Here is a 6100-nt window from a genome sequence, read left to right as displayed (position 1 = left end):
AAAGAAACTGAAGAAGACCTTCGAAGATGGAAAGAACTCCCATGTTCTTGGATAGGCAGAATTAATATCAAAATGATCATATTTCCAAATATGCTATACAGATTTAACACAACTCCAATTAAAATCCCAATGTCATTTTTCATAGAAATAGAGAAAATAATCATGAAATTCATCTGGAAGAACAAAAGACCCAGAATAGTCAAAGCAATCCTGGGCAGGAAAGGGATGCAGGAGGTATTCCAATACCAGACCTTAAACTCTACTATAGGGCAATAGTAACAAAAACAGCATGGTATTGGCACCAAAATAGACAGGCAGACCAATGGTACAGGATAGAAGACACAGAGACATACCCACATAAGTATGGTAACCTCATACTAGACAAAGGTGCCAAAAACTTACAATAGAGAAAAGATAACCTGTTCAACAAATGGTGCTGGCAAAACTGGAAATCCATATATAGTAAGATGAAATTAAACCCCTATCTCTCACCCTGTACAAAACTCAACTCAAAATGGATCAAGGATCTAGGAATTAGGCCTGAGACCCTTCAACAAATAGAAGAAAAAGTAGGCCCAAATCTCCATCACGTTGACTTAGGACCAGACTTCCTTAACAAGACCCCCATAGCACAAGAAATAAAAGTAAGAGGGCTGGGGATGTAGCTCAGTTGGTAGAGTGCCTGCCTCGCAAGCACAAGGCCCTGGGTTCGATCCCCAGCACTGCAAAAATAAATAAATAAATAAATAAAAAAATAAAAGCAAGAATCAATAAATGGGATAGATTCAAACTAAAAAGTTTTTTCTCAGCAAAGGAAACAATCAATAATGTGAAAAGAGAGCCTACAGAGTGGAAGAAAATCTTTTACATACACACCTCAGACAGAGTACTAATCTCCAAAGTTTATAAAGAACTTTAAAAACTTTACATCCAAAATACAAAGAACCCAATCAATAAATGGGCTAAGGAACTGGGCAGACACTTCACAGAGGAAGATATACAGGTGATCAACAAATATATGAAAAAGTGCTCATCATCCCTAATAACTAGAGAAATGCAAATTAAAACCACCCTAAGATTTCATCTAACTCCAATTAGAATGGCTATTATCAAGAACACAAGCAATAATAAGTGTTGGTGTGGATGTGGGGAAAAAGGCACACTCATACATTGCTGGTGGAGTTGCAAATTTGTGCAGCCACTCTGGAAAGAAATATGGAGATTTCTCAGAAAACTTGGAATGGAACCACCATTTGACCCAGCTATCCCACTCCTCGGTTTATACCTAAAGGACTTAAAATCAGCATTAATCAGAGGACTTAAAATGCAGCCACATCAATGTTCATAGCAGCTCAATTCACAATAGCTAGATTGTGGAACCAACTGAGATGCCCTTCAGTTGATGAATGGATAAAGAAACTGTGGTATATATACACAGTGGAATGTACTCAGCCACAAAGAAGAATAAAATTAAGGTATTTGCTGGTAAGTGGACGAAGCTGGAAAATATCATGCTAAGTGAAATAGGCCAAGCCCAAAAAACCAAAGTCCGAATGTTTTCTCTGATACATGGATGTCAATATATAATGAGGGAGGTGACGGGGAGGAAGAGAAGAATGAAGATACTTTGGATGGTGTAGAGGAATGGGATGGGGGGGGTGGGAGGCAGAAAGATAATAGAATGAAACAGACAGTATTACCCTATTTATATGTATGATTACATGAATGGTGTGAATCTACATTGTATACAACCATAGAAATGAAAAGTTGTACCCCATTTGTGTACAATGAATCAAAATGCAAAATTCAGTCTATAAAAATAAATAAAATAAAATATATACTTTTTTTTTAAAAAAAAAAAAAAGAAAGATAGAGAAAGAGAGAGAGAAAAGAAAGTCTTTTGGCCAAGGAGGTGACTTGTGAGAGGAAGAGGTAGTTCTCAACCCATGCCAAACAGATCTTTTTTTTTCGGTGCTCTTAGTCTCTGAGCCCTGTGGAGAGGGCATAGGCTGTTTTTATTTACTTTTTGTTGTTCACCTGGGAAGCAGAGGGAGTAGTTTGTGGACTGAGCCAGTTGCAATAGTTCTTGGATGCCCTGCTCTTCAGGGGTAGAACATAAAATTTCTGTCCACAACATTTTATTCCGGTTTTATTGTCTCTGTACCCTCCTAGGGCAGAGCAACGCCAATTGCTGTAGCACATCAGGGTCTCCTGGCCCTTTCTCAAAACCTGCTCCAACAGCGGGGAAATGCTCTGGGGTCCCAAACACCTGTGCTGAAGGTGGATTGTTGTGGAAAGGAGAAGACGGCACTTGGAAAGTAGGAGAAATCAAACTTTATTTTACGCCAGCAGGCCCAGAGGAGATTAGCACCCCCAAATTCTGAGCCCTGATCCACAGTGTCTCACAATATTCATAGGTTATTTGACATCATCTTAGACTCATCCTATCATTGGGGCTTTTTTCCTCTTAAAAAAAAAAAAATTCTAATCTATGCAGCTGAAGGCCTGTGCAGGTTCTCCAACATAAAGCATCTCACAGAACAGAGAAGAAGAAACAGCTGTCTTCACAGACATCTACTACATTTCAGGAGGGAGTAGTCAGACTCTTAGGGCAGTTATTGACAATGCAAAGGGTAGGCACTCTCCTGGGGAAAGCCTAAGAGAGGGGAGGGGAACTGACCCCTTCCCCAGGCACTGAACTCTTACAGTGATGTTCTTGTAATTTCATTTCACAACCAGGTCTGATTTTGCCACCACAAAAGAGGTATTGGCAGGTCCCACATGTACTCTACCCTCCTGGCTCTGGTGTTCTGAAATTTAGCTCCCACACATATAAATAAGCAACTACTCATTCCACAGAGCTCCTGTAGCTGGTTCCCCAAGTTGATGGTCCTAAATGGAAAGTGACATTTGTTCCCTGTGTGTCACAGATCTACTTCCCACCACATAGAGCTCACAGCAGTTTTGTTTCCGATGCTTTCCCCCATAGCCAAACTGGCTCTCAAGGGCAACGCCCTCTGAATCAGTGTATGACCTTAACTGCTGGTTCCCAGAGACAGGAGGATGGAGGACCTTTCACTCCCAAAGCCGTGAGCTCAGAGGAGACCTTCTCCGGATGACCTCCTGAGCTTATGCTGCCTTTCCACGCTGGGAAGCAGAGGGAACTGCTGTGCAAGTTCCCAGGCCAGTCTGTGTGAACGGCACTTCTGCCTGGTGCTGAGATCTGTGCTAGCGGTGCTTCTGGGTCTTTCCCTCTTTGTTTTTTCCACCTCTACCCCAGCCCTCTGCCATACCACCAGGTTTTTTGGTACTGAAGTGCTCTTTCTCACCCTGTTTCACTCTCCAAAGTCTGTTTTGTTTGTTTTTTCAAGTTTCTGCTCACATCCAAACCTCAGCACCCTCCTCGGTCATCCATCTCAGAGTGGCTGCTCCCCAGTTGTTTTGATTCTATCCCCTGGAGGAGCTGGTGATCACTGGATGCTTCTAATCCTCCATCTGGAAACTGGGGTATTTTCTCTTTGCTCTTGTGAATGCATTAAGTAACACCGAACAATGAACTTAAAAATTGCTAAGATAGTAAGTTTTGTTATGTGTATTTTACCACAATTTTAAAACATGGGAAAGAAGTAAAAATGTGTTTCAAGGGACCCCATTAAGAAAGTGACAAGATGTTCCAAGGAATGGGAGAAAATATTTGCAAATCACATATCTGATAAGGGTCTGGAATTCAAAATGTACAAAGAATTCTTACAACTCAAAAATAAAAAGATAAATAGCCTAATTTTTACACAGGGAAGATATTCCAATAGGCATTTAACACAATTAGTCATTAGGGAAATAGATATGTAAACCATATTGAGCTACCACTTCACATCCACTAGGATGGCTATAATAAAATAAAGTTTAAGAAGGAAAACCAGCAGGTGTTGACAAGGATGTGGAAAAACTGAACTAACTCACATTGCTCCTGGGAATGTAAAATGGTTTAGCTACTGCGGAAAATAGTTCTTAAAATGTTATACATAGTTGGTGTATAAACCTAGCAATTCCATATGTTCACACAAAAACTTGTACATGATTCTATAGCAGCATTAGTCATAATAGTCAAAAAGTGGAAACAAATGTTTGTCAACTCAATGAATGGACAAAACAAAATATATATGGCATACCATGCAAAAGAATATCATTCAGCCATAAGAAGGGCTGAAGTAATGCTATAGGCAACAACATGAATGAGCCTTCAAACACTATATTAAATGAAAGAAGCCAGATACAAAAGGCCCATATTATATTTGTTCCATTTAAAAAAAAAATCTGTAGTTGTAGATGAACAGAATGCCTTTATTTTATTTGCTTATTTTATGTGGTGCTAAGGATCGAACCCAGCACCTCACACATGCTAGACAAGTGCTCTGCCACTGAGCTACAACCCTAGCCCTGTACCATTTTAACTTTTGCTTCAAAAAGTGACATTTATTCAAAGGAAAAATGAAAGGTGTCCATCTGTTGGCTCCCTCCCCTTCCCCATCTGCTGCTCCTTAGCCCTTCAGAATTGAACCTTGACCTGGAACTAGGTAACAGCCTTCTCAGATGAGGTTGGTAACACTGAGTGGCATTTCCTGAGTGGAGGTGTTGTGGAAGGTCTTGATATCTTGAAGGGGCCTCTTGCTGTCTTCTGTCATCACGTTAATAGCCACACCCTTACAATCAAAAGGTCCTCCACAGTAAACCCTGTGGCTGCAGTTTCCCCTTTTTGGGGGGCTTGAGGGGGAGTTACTGGGGATTGAACCCAGGGGCACTTAACCACTGAGCCATATCCCCAGGCCTTTTTAGATTTTATTTTGAGACAGGGTTTCACTGAGTTGCTTAGGGCCTCACTAAGTTGCTGAGGCAGGTTTTGAACTTGCAATCCTCCTGCTTCAGCCTCCCAAGCCAATGGGATAACAGGTGTGCACCACCACACCCGGCCTGCAATTTCCTTCTTGATGGGAAAGTTGCAGATGATGACTAAAGAAACCTGTTACACATCAATGCCTGTCTAGCAGGTCCATGGTAATCAATACTCTGCTAGAGCCAGAATGGAGCTCCCTCATGATCACTTCTTGTTCCTTTCAGCCCAAGTTTCAAGTCATGGCAGAAACAGTAAAGCCTAGGGCACACATCTCAGTGAGCCACTTGACCTTCCTTCAGGTGTTGATGAACATCACTGCCTGGTTCCATACTAGTCAAACTGTGTGTCCAGCTTCCTCTCCTCTCATTCCACGTAGAACTGGCAGGTAGACCCCAGAGCCAAATCCTTCTTCTTGATAAAAACATGAATTAAGTCCCTCCTGAATTTCCTGATCTCCTCAAGCACATCAGAGGGCATTGTGACTGACAACAAAACCTCCTGGATATTGATGTCAAACTTTTGAAATATGTCATGGATATGGTCCTTAAATGTATGGCTTAGCATTTCTTCAGTTTCATCCAGTACAAACATCTTAATGTACTTGGGAAATAGGTATCTCCAGTTACTCACGTCAAACATTTGGTCAAGGGTACTCACAATGATGCAGGGAGCGTCCCTCTGCAGCTTTAGCACCTCAGCACACACGTTGGTGCCCTCAATGCAGGGATGATGGGAGACACCCTTGTGATCTTCTAATCCCATGACCACATTCTGAAACTGCTAAGCCCACTCTTAAGCAGGTCCAAGCACAAAGGCTGGGTTGGCCTTCAGATTCAATTCACTCTGCCACAGAAATGATTTGGCAAATGTGCCATTCTTCTGATTCCAAATTGGGTCTGAGCAATCACATCAGAACCCTTGATATGAGGAAGAATTGTTCAGTGCTGCTTGGCAGGAGGCTTCTCCAAACCTTAGGTGTAGATGCTATGGAAGAGGGCCTCCAAGAAGTTCATATCATCAAAGTTGTCAATGATCTCATTGCACTTATTCCTGATGACACCTCTGGGTTCCATTCCCTTCAGGTCATTGTCTCTGGATCAGGAATCCTGACTCACAGACATGATCTTTAAAAGTCCTGTATAGTTCCATTTATATGAAACGCCCAGAATAGCCAAATTCACAGAGACAGAAAACAGAGTAGTGGCTGTC

At 41.6% G+C, this 6100-nt stretch overlaps 1 pseudogene; it reads right to left on the bottom strand.

Annotated features, from left to right (window-relative positions):
• Positions 1-4528: 4528 nt before the first annotated feature.
• Positions 4529-6012, bottom strand: LOC124993348 (eukaryotic initiation factor 4A-I-like; annotated as a pseudogene).
• Positions 6013-6100: the final 88 nt, after the last annotated feature.

The sequence above is a fragment of the Sciurus carolinensis genome, chromosome 9 (genome assembly GCF_902686445.1).
Source record: "Sciurus carolinensis chromosome 9, mSciCar1.2, whole genome shotgun sequence".
NCBI classification, from domain to species: Eukaryota; Metazoa; Chordata; class Mammalia; order Rodentia; family Sciuridae; genus Sciurus; species Sciurus carolinensis.
This window is presented reverse-complemented; position numbering and strand designations above follow the sequence as displayed.